Source organism: Festucalex cinctus, chromosome 3, assembly GCF_051991245.1.
Source record: "Festucalex cinctus isolate MCC-2025b chromosome 3, RoL_Fcin_1.0, whole genome shotgun sequence".
NCBI classification, from domain to species: domain Eukaryota; kingdom Metazoa; phylum Chordata; class Actinopteri; order Syngnathiformes; family Syngnathidae; genus Festucalex; species Festucalex cinctus.
The window spans coordinates 16464156-16479348 of NC_135413.1; the positions used below are offsets into that span (position 1 = coordinate 16464156).

Here is a 15193-nt window from a genome sequence, read left to right on the forward strand (position 1 = left end):
GAAAAGGAAGACAACAGCAGCAGAGAAAAATAATGGCTTGATGGATATTTGGAAAGCTTATGCTGCCTTTGAGGAAAGTGGGAATTCTGATATTTTCCACTTGGATTCTCCCAGTTTCAACCTCAAAGCGTTCCAAGTGAATGTAAACAACAAAGATGGCTGATTCTGATGAATTGTTTGTTGTTCTAGTTAACACGGTGAGTCCAAATCATGTTGGCATATATAGTTTTTTTCTTTTGAATAAATAAATTAATGTTGTAGTATATAAATAGATAAATATGTTTAGAATCATGTAAATTATGTTTTGCCATTCATGGTCTTCGTCTCTACGGGGTTCGCCATTGTCGATTCGGATTTCTGAATTCAAAGGTAGCATTCCCGTGCGTACTTCCTGGTATGAAGTCCTCGAATGCAACATTAATCATCACCTGTAAATAAAATAATAATACCTGTAAATAAGTCCACCAAAATAACATTAAATCACTCCGCCAGCTCCTCTCCTATTGGAGCTGCTTGTCTGGTGTTACGACCACGATGCTTTTGAATAGAACATTTACCAATTCAAGGAACCTTGCTACTAGGGATTTATTGATACAGGCAATAACGTGATATCGTGATATTAAAACTGCCACAATGTCGTCGTCGTCATGTTCATGATATTTAAATGCCACACATCCTGTTAAAAAAAAGTCAGGTTGATTTCCATTTGTGCAGTTGTAGCACCCTCTGGTGGCTATTTTTTTTAGTGTTAATTTTCATTCGGGATGTTTTGGCCCTTCTATGTTAAAATACACTAATTGTCAGATGAAGGGGAACGTAATATGCTTGTGAAGTGAGTCAATATGTGGAGGAACTCAATGTGTGCTGCATTAGCCGCTAATGCGAGTAAGTCCCTCAATATTAAGTGTTATTAGAGATTAGAGGTAGTTCATATGTATTGGTGTTATGTACAAAAGCACAATATTGGGCTTTTTTTAGGATGAGCTCTTTTTTTTTTTTTTACAATATTGTGACCTTTTTTTTTAAATATCGCCAACCTCCCCACAATATCATGATAATATCGTATTGTGATATTTGGATATCGTTACATCCCTACTTGCTACTAGTGATGGATGAATGAAGCTTCATGAAGCACTTGTGATATTTTTTTAACTCCTCTAGATAGTGCTTTTGGTTTAAAAATAAAGGCTAGTGCAATGGAAATGGATTACATTTCCCCTGCATCTTTAAACTAAGAGTGCCGTAAAAAACAAAATATCAAGTATTTCATGAAGCTTCATTTTCCCATCACTACTTACTGTGCAACACTCCATTCTGTAGTCCTGCCCCTCACCACATACACATTGAAATTTGAGTTTGATGACGACACGATGTACCTTGCTAAATGCAGCGTGAAAAGGGCTTATCCCACCGGGTCGTCGTTGGGCTAGCCACGAAACAAGAAGCCCTAGCCATCAGCTAGCTCGCGAGCTAACAGGTTTAGTTAGGCCTAGTATTCATGAAGACGGAATTGTACTGGATAATCACTGATGCGAACAAAGGAGCTCAAGTTCTTAAATAGTGATATAAGGTGGACCAGTCGATGACAAAGGCAGTATTGGTCGGTCGCATGACGTATGCGGAAGAATCATGCAGTTCCAGAAAAGAATTAGGAGTGATGTTAGATTATGACATCGTCCCAATACTGCTCACAGTATTGCAGCTTGCAGCCGCCCAACTCTCTAACCAATTAGGCCTGAAGGGAAACAGCGACAGGCGAAGAGCAATATGTTCCTTAAAATGTATGTTGCTTTTGGTGAATATAGCCGGGGGGGGACAAAAAAAAACCTGCCTAACGAGTCCGCAAGTGCATCTGCACACCATCACACTCTAACATCCACACACAGTTGCGGCTACTTTATGCTTACATCACCTCAGTAATGTTTTATTTTGGGGTTCAAAGGCCTCGTCTGTGCATGCTGAATCTAGACTTCACTTGTACGTGTTTGAAAGGGTTGTCACGACACATTGGGGTGAACTGCGACACAACCTTTCAGGGGGGCGCGCCCACTTCGCTCAATCACGCCACCTGAAATCCGAGCCAATGAAAAACCGGACTCATTTCGAAACAGTTTGTGTGTTGGTGCGTGTGCGATGGGCCTCGTTTGCCCACCGCTGCCGACACACTTTGGCCCTCAGATGTAAACAACATTGTGTTTGTCACATCCAATTTGGACAGCCTCCATTTTGTGACAAACCTGGCTCTGTTCCTGTCAGCACAAGCAAGCTTCGATTTTGTTTTGTTTTGTTTGTTTCCTTTTAGGAGATGAAGTAGGCTGTCCCTTCTCCTTCATATAAACAAACATCGATGTGGATAAATAAGCATGTATGACTCGGGTGGCCGGCCAGCCAGAACAGTGCTCTGTCAGTTTTTCTGTCCGCCTTTGCTTTTGCTTTGGCACGAGGGTTCTGTCTTTAAATAGTCTCCATCATCGCAGTGGAAAGACCAAAATTCTCAAACATCATTTGAATGAAGTCAGAATGAAGTTGGTTTGTCACATATGACCAGGGCATATAGATGAACAAGACTTGGACCACACTTTTTTTTTTTTTGTCAGACCAATATGTATCATTGGAGTACTCACCGATATCGAGCAGCAATACAACTTTTGATACACAACATGTCAATTAACACAATGGCATAATTGTGAGAAGACCTTCCTTTCTCACACACAAGTTGCGGTTAAGCGCCAACCACTGGCAAGGTTGGCACGTCAATGTCAAATTTTGTTTGCCTTGAGTATTGGTAGCTGGTATCGGCAGCATTCACGAGTACCCAATATCTTGAAATAAGGTTGTATCAGTCCAATACCAATACCAGGTGTCTTTACTTGCCATCGTTATCAAAAACTAATGAATTAAGGAAAACTAAGATTGAAAAACATTTTGTATTCACAAATTAAAAAGAGAGTGATTTTGGGGGAAAAAATAGCCTACTGAAGATACATTTCTAAAACAAACAAATATATTTACATGAAATGTCTTTTTGTTTTCATCGTGGTCAATTTTATTTGTGAGCTTTTGGGGCTTATTTAAATGGGAAGTCAACCAAAAAAAAAGTTCTTTACATTAATGTGTTCTATATGCCCCCCACTAGTCTAAACACAGCATTGATTAATATTGTGTTTGTGGAGTATGAATTAAGCAGCAAAACCCACCCGTTTTTTCTTTTTTTTTTTTTGTCTATCTCAGGGGGATATCCCATTTTTCCAATTGCTGAAAATGACATCAGAGTTGCTCAGTAAACGACCAATCACGGCTCACCTGCTCTCTAAATTTAATCATGTGACATTCGCAAGCTGAGCTGTGATTGCCTGAGTCCTGAACAACTGCAATGTCATTTTCAGTCGACAGCAAGTGGCAAAATGGCCGCCCCTGAGCTGGATTAATAACAAGTGGGTTATGCTGTTTAAGTCATATTCCACAATCGCATCATTAATCAGAATGCCATGTTTAGACTAGTGGAGCTGCATAGAACATATTATTTTAAAGAAATGATTTGGTTTGACTTCATCTTTGAAATGTATGTTTTATTCCTGTTCGGGGGTCCGGAAGAAAGATCGTACAGTCATTTAGGAATGGAAGTTTACAGTAATTTATTACATGATAGAGACCTTTTTATTTTTTTGTACTCCACAAACAATACATTTAAACACTTTATTTAACCAGGATAGTCCCGTTGAGATTAAAAACCTCTTTTTTTTTTTTCTTTTTTTTTTCCCAAGGGAGTCCTGGCCAAGAGGCAACAAAACAGTTTACATTACAGTTACAAATAAAAGTTTCACTTACAATCACACAAAAATTATATAAAACAGTTACAAATCAATGAGGCCGTCTCAAGTGCTCTTAATCTGGATCTAAAACCGTTAAATGAAACAAGTTTCGTTAGTTTCCAGTCATTTTGCAACATGTTCCATGCAGAATGGGCAGAGAAAACAAAAGCCTTTTTCCCCAGCTCAGTGCGGGAAAATGGAACAGAGAGCAACAAAAGATCATTGGAACGCAGACCATAAGAATCAACACTTTTCAATGTGACTAGATTACAAATATAAGAGGGCAGAGGGCATATAAAACTTAAATGAAGCATTTTCAAAAGCAATAAAATAATAAAAGCTAACAAACTTGCTCTCTAAAATCTAAAACTGGCTGACTCATTAAAGAAAAAAAAAATCCCAAATATAACCCAGGTACTTGCACATCTGGAGCATCGGTGACAGCAAAGAGGAGAAATGGACCGGAAATGAAAGGTGTCCCAGTCCTGGCTGCTCAGCCCAAAATGTCTAAAGTGACAAAAAGTCAACATCTGTAATAGAATCTGTGCATGTGCACAGAACGTTAGCTGCAGGGTGCAAACTTTTGAGTCATCTTCCGCAATCCTCCTTCCTTCCACATGCTACACATCTGTCACGCATCATCCTTTAGTTTGGGTACAAAGGTTGCTTTTGGGTTTTATTATAAAGTGTTCCTATTTTACACTTTAACGACAGTTAAATGCACGTTTTATGACAGCAGCAGTTTGACCCCCATACTGATTCACTTCTGTTTTGTTAATTTGTGTGGCTTCAATTCACCCAAAGTGAAGGTCAAGCAGCGTCCCTGAACAGATGAGCTTGGTACCGCAGTACATTTATCTGCTGCTAGATCACATTTCGAGTTATTATGCGCCTGCATTTTCCTTGCAGCTTCGTGTTTAACGCCCTCCACAGTCTGTCGTCTTAGAAACAAAGTGCATCGTGAGAAGGATTGTTGATATTTTGCGGTGCTGGTGACTCTGTCAGCCATACTTTTAATGGTGAGTAAGCTGGCGGAATAGTTTTGAAGTGATGAAGCTGGGCGTCGGCTGTCTGCAACATGCGTGTTTGTTTTCATGAATTAATATTCTTTGGCTGGCGTGTCCCGCGATGTGATGTCAATAGTCGTCCTTCCAAACGCGCCGCCAGCCCTCCCCTGCTCTCGGTCCCGTACTCGCTCCGACTGAGACTAATGAAACAACGCGTCCTGCCCAGCTGGGGTTCACGACCTCGTATCGCTGCGGGCCACCTGTCAGAGCCGCTTACCGTCTCCACACATGCAGGCAGATGTTCTGACATGACCTGCCGTTGCTTTGGCCCGGTGCGATATTTTCATTCAACCTCTGAGCGGGAACATGACAGAAACATTCAGAAGTGAGTTGGGTCAATTCAAGTCTGAAACGGTAAAGTGTGGATGCAATTGTGCGCCAGGGTTATTATAGTGGGAGGCACGGTGGATGACTGGTTAGCACGTCGCCTCCCAGTTCTGAGGACTCCGGTTCGAGTCCAGGCTTCGGCCATTCCTGGGTGGAGTTTGCATGTTCTCCCCGTGCCTGCGTGGGTCTTCTCCGGGTACTCCGGTCTCCTCCCACATTCCAAAGACATGCATGGCAGGTTAATTGGGCGCTCCGAATTGTCCCTAGGTGTGCGTGTGAGTATGGATGGTTGTTCGTCTCTGTGTGCCCTGCGATTGGTTGGCAACCAGTCCAGGGTGTCCCCCGCCTACTGCCCAGAGCCAGCTGAGATAGGCGCCAGCACCCCCCGCGACCCTTGTGAGGAATAAGGGGTCAAGAAAATGGATGGATGGAGGGTTAATATAGTTTTGGAATTTTAGTTCGTTTTTATTTCGTTTTTGAGTTTTGTTATTTAAATTTAGTTAGTTTTAATTCGTTTTCATGGTGGTTGTGTTAGTTTTTATTAGTTTTACTTATTTAAAAAATGCTTAGTTTTAGTTTAAGTGTTTCATTTTCTTTTTTTTAAGTGTATTACTTGTGCACAATAGTTAATGAACACCATGGTAAAATGAAAAAAAGTAACTACTGTCCCGTAATTTCTTACCTAGCGTTGCATTTTTGGCGGCGTTAAATAGAAAAAGTAGGCTAGCCGAGCCATTGGAGCCAAAAGTCAAGCACACACAATTGTCGCCTAAGAGTGACATCATCTGAAGGTGCTTTTCTTTTGGCTGTTGCTAGATGACGTCACTTCTGTGTGACGCACTCTCAAACGTGCTTATCCTGGTTAAGTAAATTTACTTAAAATCATATTTAAAATCCTCCCCGAAGGCTCATGCATTAAATTGATTAGCAAAGACTAAAATGGACATTTTCGCTAAAATTTGGAATTTTCATTTTAGTTGTTTTTTATTTCGTTTTTGAGTTTTGCTGTTTTTAATTTAGTTAGTTTTAATTAGTTTTCATTGTAGTTCTGTTAGTTTTTATTTGTTTTAGTTGTTTAAAAAATGCTTAGTTTTAGTTTAGTTTTATAGTTAGTGTTTTGTTTTCTTCTTCTTCTTTTTTAAAGTGTTTTACTTGTGCGCAATAGTTAATAAACACCATGGTAAAATGAAAAAAAGTAACTACTGTCCCGTAATTTCTTACCTAGCGTTGCATTTTTGGCGGCGTTAAATAGAAAAAGTAGGCTAGCCGAGCCATTGGAGCCAAAAGTCAAGCACACAAAATTGTCGCCTAAGAGTGACATCATCTGAAGGTGCTTTTCTATTGGCTGTTGCAACTTCTGTGTGACACACTCTCAAACGTCCTTATTCCGGTTAAGTAAATACATTTAAAATCACATTTAAAATCATTCCCATGAATTACCAAAGACTAAAGCGAAGGACATTTTCACTAAAATTAATTTTATTTAGTTTTGTAAACGTAAAATATAGTTTCAGTTAGTTTTAGTTTTTTTAAAAGCATTTTCATTTTTATTTTATTTCATTAACAGAATTGTTTTTTGAGTTGTAATTTTTTCGTTGACTAAAATAACCTTGCCCCTGAGCAAGGCACATAAACATGTGAGGCACAGCTGGCCACGCTTAAGTTTTATACTCATCCCGATATACAGATCACATAACCTCAACATGTACTTTCTCTTCATCTTGCACTCTAAACAATCTGTTTTGTGGCAAGCTAATTGTAACCAAACACAATCCCCGCCAACATCACGCAGGATTCATGCCTGCCGAGACTTTTTTTTTTTTTTTTTTCCTCTTCTCGAGAACAAAACCGTCAAGTCTTGCTTTCTTCCATTAAGCCAAGATTCCAGTGCCTTGGCAGCAGTTTCTTGGCATTCTGAAGAATAGTTTTTTTCTTTCTTTCTTCCTTGTAGCGCGCATCAGCGTACATTAAATGTGAGGCATAAATGCCGCCTGCTCCTTCAATTTGCCCGTCATTTTCTGACAACCTGCAGACCTCTTTGGTTAGCCGAGGTCACGTGTTTACTAGGGTCAGCGATTTAATCGCTGCTGAAAACAGAAAGAAAACATCAAAGTGTAATTGAACTGGTTGTAAAGCAACAAGGCACCCTCTCAGTTTTTATGGAATGGGATGGGGAGGGTCAAGTGAAGCCAAATAAAAGAAACACTATAAATTAGTAACCTGGGGAAGGGTTAATGACCTTGTACTAACGAGGAAGGAGAATGCTTTTAAACAGAGTGCTCAAAGGGGTTCCCACAAAAGTTGTTGCACATCCTCTTATCAAATTTCATCAGAATAAAATCAAGTGATTATATTTATGATTAGCATTCTGCCCTTTTATAGTCCAAATCCAATCACTTCACAAAATTGCTAAAAAAAAATAAAATAACCAATAATGGCTCATTATTACTATATTTAATTAAAATGTGTCATTATAATAAGTTTAAATTGAATTTTACAAACGTAATAATCATTTGTTTTCCTCGATGAATGGTTGCACGAAATCATGTGGTTCGACTGCCGCACGGACCTCTTTCACGTTGCCAGCCTCAAATCCGATTGTTGTCATCTCAAGCTTGTTTCCAGCTCGATGTTATGAAGCCTGAACATCAAAAATCACATCAAAACACTTTTTTTTTTTTTTTTACAAGAGTGATGGAAACCACATGAAGAGGTTGTTTGAAATGCAACGCAAGTCACAGTTCTACAAATGAGACTTCAGCGAGTGATGCAAACGCTGATGTGGTGTCCAGAACAAAGAAACGCACACAAAATGGAGGCTGAGGGGCAGAGGCACAAACTTAGACAGTACGAGCCGATTAAGAATAAAAACTTAATGTGGAAACCACCACCACCGACAATCTTACCTCCACTCGCTATTTCATGGGTCCTGCCAACCTGTTCACTGCATGACAAAGCCTACTTTGAATCAAAACACATTCATATTTGTATCATCAAATTATCACCAAACTACACAGATACACAGATCGATTGCTTTTCCTCAACAAAAAGTATACTGCCAGACGTGGTGAATCGCTAGCATTTTGTACTGAGACCTACTTCGTTACCATTCCACGTATTGTTAATTCCTTCCATTTGAAATGGAAATTAAAAGAAATACATGTAAAAGTGCTAGATTTTTCTCATTTTGTTTTAGGGTTGGTTAAAAAAAATACGAAATAATTTAATAATAACTGGACCAGAGGACTGACTGTGATTTTTCAGTATTAATTGGTTAAACGCAGTGTTGTTCAACTTTTGAAAAGTAAAGAGTTATAGTTATAGTTACTTCTCTGAAAAATTCATGAATTAATTTACTCGTTAATAATAAAAGTAGCTACTTTAAGTTACTTTACTTAAAAAAATACTAATATAAAAAAACGATTTAAAAAGAGTTATGAAGCTATAAAACGTGCAGAAATTTTCATCTTTATTTTTATCAACTTGCCTTCAAAACAAAAGTTGATGTGCAATGTGAAATATATAACATAATAATAACTTAAGACACTGTCAATATTAACAAGCTATTTTCAGCCTCACGAAAAGAAGCCATATAAATTTACCTCACATCTGGCCATTTCAAATAATATAAAAAAAGATGATGGATGAACATAAAAAAGTGCTTTCAGCCTCAGATTGTACATTGAGATTCTTTTCTGGCTGATGTATGTGCAGAGGTATTTAAGAGGTATTAAAAAGAAAAACAAGAAAAAAATGGAAACGTATGCGCATTCCCTGTAGTCATGGGAACACCGCCCGGTCACGTAGTAAAGAAAGAGCACGGGGCCACTCGCTTTTGTGTCGGATCTGCCTCCTGAGGGGATAACAAGTCTTTTTAAGCACAAAGCGATTTAGCAATAGAGCCAAGGGCGCCGTGCATGGATCAGCACACAAATAGCAAAAACCCACATATAATTCATTTCATTTTCATTTGTTCAATTATTTCAGGATAATATCAACATTAACAATATATCAATTTTTCTAGACAATTTTTTCTAAACCTAGCCTGAAAAGGAGTGGGAGGAAGAAAAACTTCTTAAGTCCCGCCCCCAATATCATTAGCATCAAAAACAAATTTAGCTACTTTCCTACAAACTTGCACTAACCAACAGTGGTTGTCATAATACTGAAAAACTGTGTGTTTACAAACAATGTGTTAATTAAGTAACATGACATCAACAGCTCTTACCAGCAATGGTAATAAAAAATAAAAATACCAGCTTGGGCAAAGGACAAACTAGAAACAAAACAAGTCCACAAATGGCATGTAAAATATGTAAAAGTATGTAAAATAAGAAGGCAGCAAGTATACACTATCACAATAAGTTGAAAAATTGATGTTGGTTTAAGATCCACTCTCCAAATACTGAGACCAAACCATATGTTTGTAAGTCAGTTTGAATCTGTGGATGTTTTGGCATTGCTTGTGTTGTTTGAAGTTTGACCCCACGCACAGACACACAAAAACTTTTACGAACAGTTCTAAATTTAGGTCATATAAAATCTCCACATCCTCTTGAGTTGTGATTGACATTCTCGTTTTTTGTTAATTGACGCCAATTGAAATGCTGATAAACTTTAAATAATATGACATGTAATGTTTTATTTCGCAGAGCTGATCAATGATGTCATTGATCGATTGGGCAAGTAAGCATTACAGCTGATCGCCGAGTTTGTATAAAAGTGAACATATCCTCTGATCCCGATCCTACTGATCAAATCGGTCTAAATTCTAATCTGTAATATAATAAACACTATCAGATTTATTAAACATAAATGTTTTGCTCCTATGGTTTAGTGTTATGCTAAAATAAAGGCAACTGAACCTTGAATTAATATGAAAGGGAGTCTATCTACTTCAATTAGAGTTGTGAACTTACTAAACAGTTAACTCTCGCCTCTTCTCGAGCACCGAATGAAGCAAATGTTGTGAGAGCCCTATGGAGATGTGATGGTTGATCGTCAATACCACATCGAAGAACAGGAGGAAAACCTTTACAAACTGCCTAAAGCATATTTTCCATGTCAGACGTGCAACAATGCTTCCAACGTTTAATATAGCTTTTCTTTTTAATTTTCTATCATTTCCAGTGGCAAAATGTCCCGCTAAATCCCTTTTAGGATGATTCGTTTGCCTTGAAAGAGTTAATATGTAGAATCGTTTCTTCGCGGGGCACTCAGACAAGATTTGAGTATTGTTTGATCCGTTAAAGGAAGGCTCCCAGATGTTGTTGAGGAGAGATCTATGGCAGCAGCCCACAAAGGAATGCTTATATTCCATGGGAAACCTGAAATCGTTCTGTTTAGTATCAGCGGTAGATACACTGACACAATCATTACCTCACTAGTGTCCGAAGACTTTAGGCCGTGGTTGTCACTGTCTCGTCTCGAAGAGCACACAAATAGTTCAGGATTATTGTTGGATTGTGATGAATAGTAAAGTATGTTACGCATATGCAGTGCAAGACGTATTTATAAAGCGTGTAATCACCAAGCCTTCCTTCTCGACAGTATCAATTTCATGACACAAGCGTCAGAAGTCAATTTTCAAGGTTAGAATTTTGCTGCTTTACAACCTAATTGTGAAGATGTTTGTTCAGACGGTTCGGCCATCATTTTATGACAAATTTGGCTTATCATGTGGTCATTTTTTGGAATTTTCCAGGTCATTTTTACCATGTGGCTCATAACCTGTGAATAGAGTGAAATAAGTATTTAAATGCCAAAGCATGCCGCATGTACTTCAGCAGAACAATGTAGAAAGAATGTTTCAGAGCAAGCAGGTTGGTGTTGTTGCTTCAACTCTCCAAGACAGAAAAGCATCCCCTGAAAACGTTCAAGAAGAAGTCAGCATTAAACATTTCTTGACAATATGTTATATGTGACCTCACTAGTGTAAACATAACATTCTGATTAATATTACATTTGTGGGATATGAGTTATGAAGTAAAATCCAGACGTTTTTATCCATCACAGGGGGTGGCCATTTTGCTTACTTGCTGTTGACAGAAGATGACATCACAGTTGTTCAGGGCTCAAGCGACGACCAATCACAGCTCACCAGTTTTCTGAAACTGAGACCTGAGCAAGCGTGATGTCATTTTCACTTGACAGCAAGTGGCAAAATAGCCGCCTTCTGATATTGATAAAAATGCTGGATTTTGCTGCTTAACTCGTATTCAACTACTGCAATATTAACCACAATACTGTATTTAGACTAGTGGTGCTCGTCAAGAAATGTTGGGTTTGACTTCCCCTTTCAGGCTTTTTTCCCCTCAACTTTGAGTAGTAGTTTCAGGGCATGATCACAGGTCACCGTTCAGCCTCTAACATGGTCAAAATGTGGTAGTCATCACAGCAAATATCCATACATATCCTCTGACATCATTTCCCTCCAATTTCCGAGTTCTATATTTTGACAGGATGCTTTTGAAGCACTGCCAGAACCTTCTTGTGGCCTTGTTTTGCTCTCATGCATTGAGAAACATGTTTTACATATCACAGGATGCTCCAATTTCACACTGAGGTCAGAGCGGCTATTTGAACTGTATTATACGAACATGATATTACTCGGGGAAAAGGCAAGAAAGAATTGGTGCAATCAGTATCAGTGTTCTGTTCGCACAATTTGTACACTGTGGGGTAGATTCACTAATGGTTTGCATAGCCTTTGCGCGGCGCTAACCGGTAAAAATGGAGCAATTCGGGAGTGCCTAATTCACGAAACACGTGCAGATGGGGAAATCCATCAGTATGTACCCTGCCAACCAGATTGTGCCCGGTGCGCCGGTGGAATTTGCACCTATGTAAATTAGGTAATTTGCATACATTTGACACAAAATATGCCAACCCCAATGCAAATGAGACTCATTGATATACAGCGTCTAATTCACTAACGCCAGCGCTAATAGCAACACGGAGTTTGCGTGACGCAAATAACATTTATGGAAAGCATGTATAAACCTGCCGCAACCTCGATCCCGGCATCATGACAGCAGTGCATGGTTGTATGGAGACGCATGGTGCACGTTCCTATCTGGCTGATCACGCAGAGAGGAAAGAGAGAGTGGGGGGGATCCTTTTTCTATGTTAATTAATTAATTAATTAATTAATTAATTAATGTATTTATTTATTCATTTTTATGAAGTATGTGGAGTGGGCGGCATTTTACGATCATATTTACGTGCCAGATGCATACTGTATGCATACATCAACGTCTGAAAATATATTTTTAATAAATGGTCGCACCAATAATTTGTACTTTATGAATGAATGACGTCGTTGTCGTCCTCTCCGCTCTGTACAGCTGTATGGCGCTAAATGAGGAAAACGCTTCTGCACCGCTCGGTCCAACCTCCCTTTCTGATAATGTCATCTTTCTCGCAACTGTTGCTATACTACCATGTTCTTGCTGCAAGTCCATCGCCATGTGTGTTAAATCAGACGCAAATTTGCTCCAAGCTGTCAGTTTTGTGGGCGTGTTTGCGCCGGTATATAATTAGAGCAATATCCTTATAGTGAATAGGTGGGTAACAGACTGCGGGTGCAGTTGTGGTGCAATATTTCGTGCTATTACCGGACGCAGCGCATTCTTAGTGAATCTACCCCTGTGTGGGTATTTGTTATGCCGGATGCATTTGGCTCCATCAACCCAAAAACATTTCCAGATATTTAGAAGTACAGTGAACCCCCGTTTATCGCAGATAGTTTCTCATTTACTAAAGAAGCTGAAAATCCGCAACATACAATGGATGTACTAAAAAGTCTACAGACCCCTGTCCAAATGCCAATTTTGACACAAACAATGAGGCCTAGATAAATTATTTTAATAATTGTATTTTAAAACATTTATGTAACCTGTATAACTGTATGGGCAAAACCCCTGAAACTTATAACTGACAATGTGGTGGTATCGAGAATTAACATTCAAACTAATGCCAAATGTGAGTCAGCACACATCTTTACACACACCTTTTAATGCAACTCTGATTAACAGGGACATCAGCCAGAACTGGTCATTCCTCCAAACCTCTTTGATGCAAACATGTAAAGAAAACTAATCAAGGGAGCGAGCGAAGAGGCCGACAGCAGCTTTGAAGGAGGCGAAGAGATTGCTGGCAAGTACTGGCTGCAAGTACCAACAAGATTTAGAAAGATCTTAAAGATGCTCGATGTAGAAATTTGCCCCAAAATATCTTTACAATAACCTTTTCATTGAAGCATTTATGACTCAAACAGCTTCTAATTAGCACCCTAGCTGTTCACAATGGGTACACTTGCAAGCCTCTGTCCAATAAACTGAATTTGGGTTTGAATTTCCCGCCATCTGCCTGCGGATGTGTGGCGTCATGTCCGTGTTGTATACGTGAAGAAGGGAGTGTGCAGTTTCGTATTTTGGACACACGTAGCAGTAGCAATTATTTCAAGCATTGAGGAGCTCACTTTTTAAATTTTATATAATTATACTACTGTGTATATATAGTTTTACCCCTCCTACTTTCTTTGAATGCATAAAAAACTTTAAAGCACACTTGAACTGATTAATGTAGACTTTTTAACTCATTCACTGCCAATGACAACTATAGACATAAAAAAATCCAGGCAAACAGCCAGTGTTAATTTTGAAAAAAAAAATAATAATAAATAAAATTAAATTAAAATTTTAATTAAAAAAAAAAAAGAAATTCAATTTAGTTTTAGTTATAGTCTTCTGACTAAATATAATTAAAGCCTTAGTCATAACTTAGTCACCTGATTGTATTGGAGTTTTAATCCAACTTTAGTCGACAAAAATGAGGAGCAATTTTAGTCGACTAAATTGACTTCTGGAGGTCGAGACCCAGTTTGTGGTCTCAGTAAGACCAAGACCGATCACTATGCACGAAATTGTTGTCATTGTTGTTATTAATAACAATGAGGATTAATAACTATGAATGAAAACAATGAATAACTAAAACTAAATTCAAATTTCTTGTCAAAATTTGCACTGGCTGTTTGCTTGGATTTTTGACGTCTATAGTCGTCATTGGCAGTGAATGAGTTAAAAGTATTCCTTCGTGCGTGTTCCTACACTCGCACGCACAGTTCTCCAAAAGGTCAGTGTGCTTTCTTCAGGCTGTTTATTTGACACTCAGTCAAGGTTTACTGTAAAAATTACATAAAACAATTGAGAATTGAACATTGTATCTTCAAAGAGGAACTTATTTGTACGAATGTAATCAATGACGGCGTAATGAATTAGTGATCTTTATAGCGTGTTAAATGACGGACAACAGTACCTGAGTATATAGCAGTTATATAAGTTAGGATACTAACTTAAAGAGGAAGTCAACCATAAACATATCTTGACCATAATATATTATATGTGACCTCACTAGTCTAAACATGACATTCAGATTCATATTAAATTTGCAGAATATGAGTTATGACGCAAAATCCAGCCGTTTTTATGCATCACGGCCATCACGGAGCGGCCATTTCATCAACTGAAGGTGACATCACAGTTGCTCAGGCAACGACCAATCACAGCTCACCTGTTTCTGAAGCTGAGCTGTGATTGGTTGTTACCTGAGACCTGAACAGCTGTGACGTCATCTTCAGTCGACAGCAAGTGGCCAGATGACTAAAAATGGCTAGATTTTGCTTCATAACTCATATTCCACAAATGTAATATTAATCCGACTAGTGAGGTCACGTATAACACATTATTGTCAAGAAATGTTTAAGTTTGACTTCCCCTTTAAATTAAATCAATGAAAACAGCCGTTCACTAGTTTGTTAATTGGATCTGATCGATCTGTAGCTTATTGTTTGCTGGATATTTATCCATCCATCCATTTTCTTGACCGCTTATTCCTCACAAGGGTCACGGGGGTGCTGGAGCCTATCTCAGCTGTCTTTGGGCAGTAGGCGGGGGACACCCTGAACTGGTTGCCAGCCAATCACAG

At 38.7% G+C, this 15193-nt stretch overlaps 1 protein-coding gene across 1 annotated transcript in view; it reads right to left on the reverse strand.

Moving 5' to 3' along the window:
* Positions 1-15193, reverse strand: part of LOC144015795 (homeobox protein aristaless-like 4) — a 31631-nt gene that overhangs the window by 10973 nt on the left and 5465 nt on the right. The gene's annotated exons all lie outside the window — the stretch shown is intronic.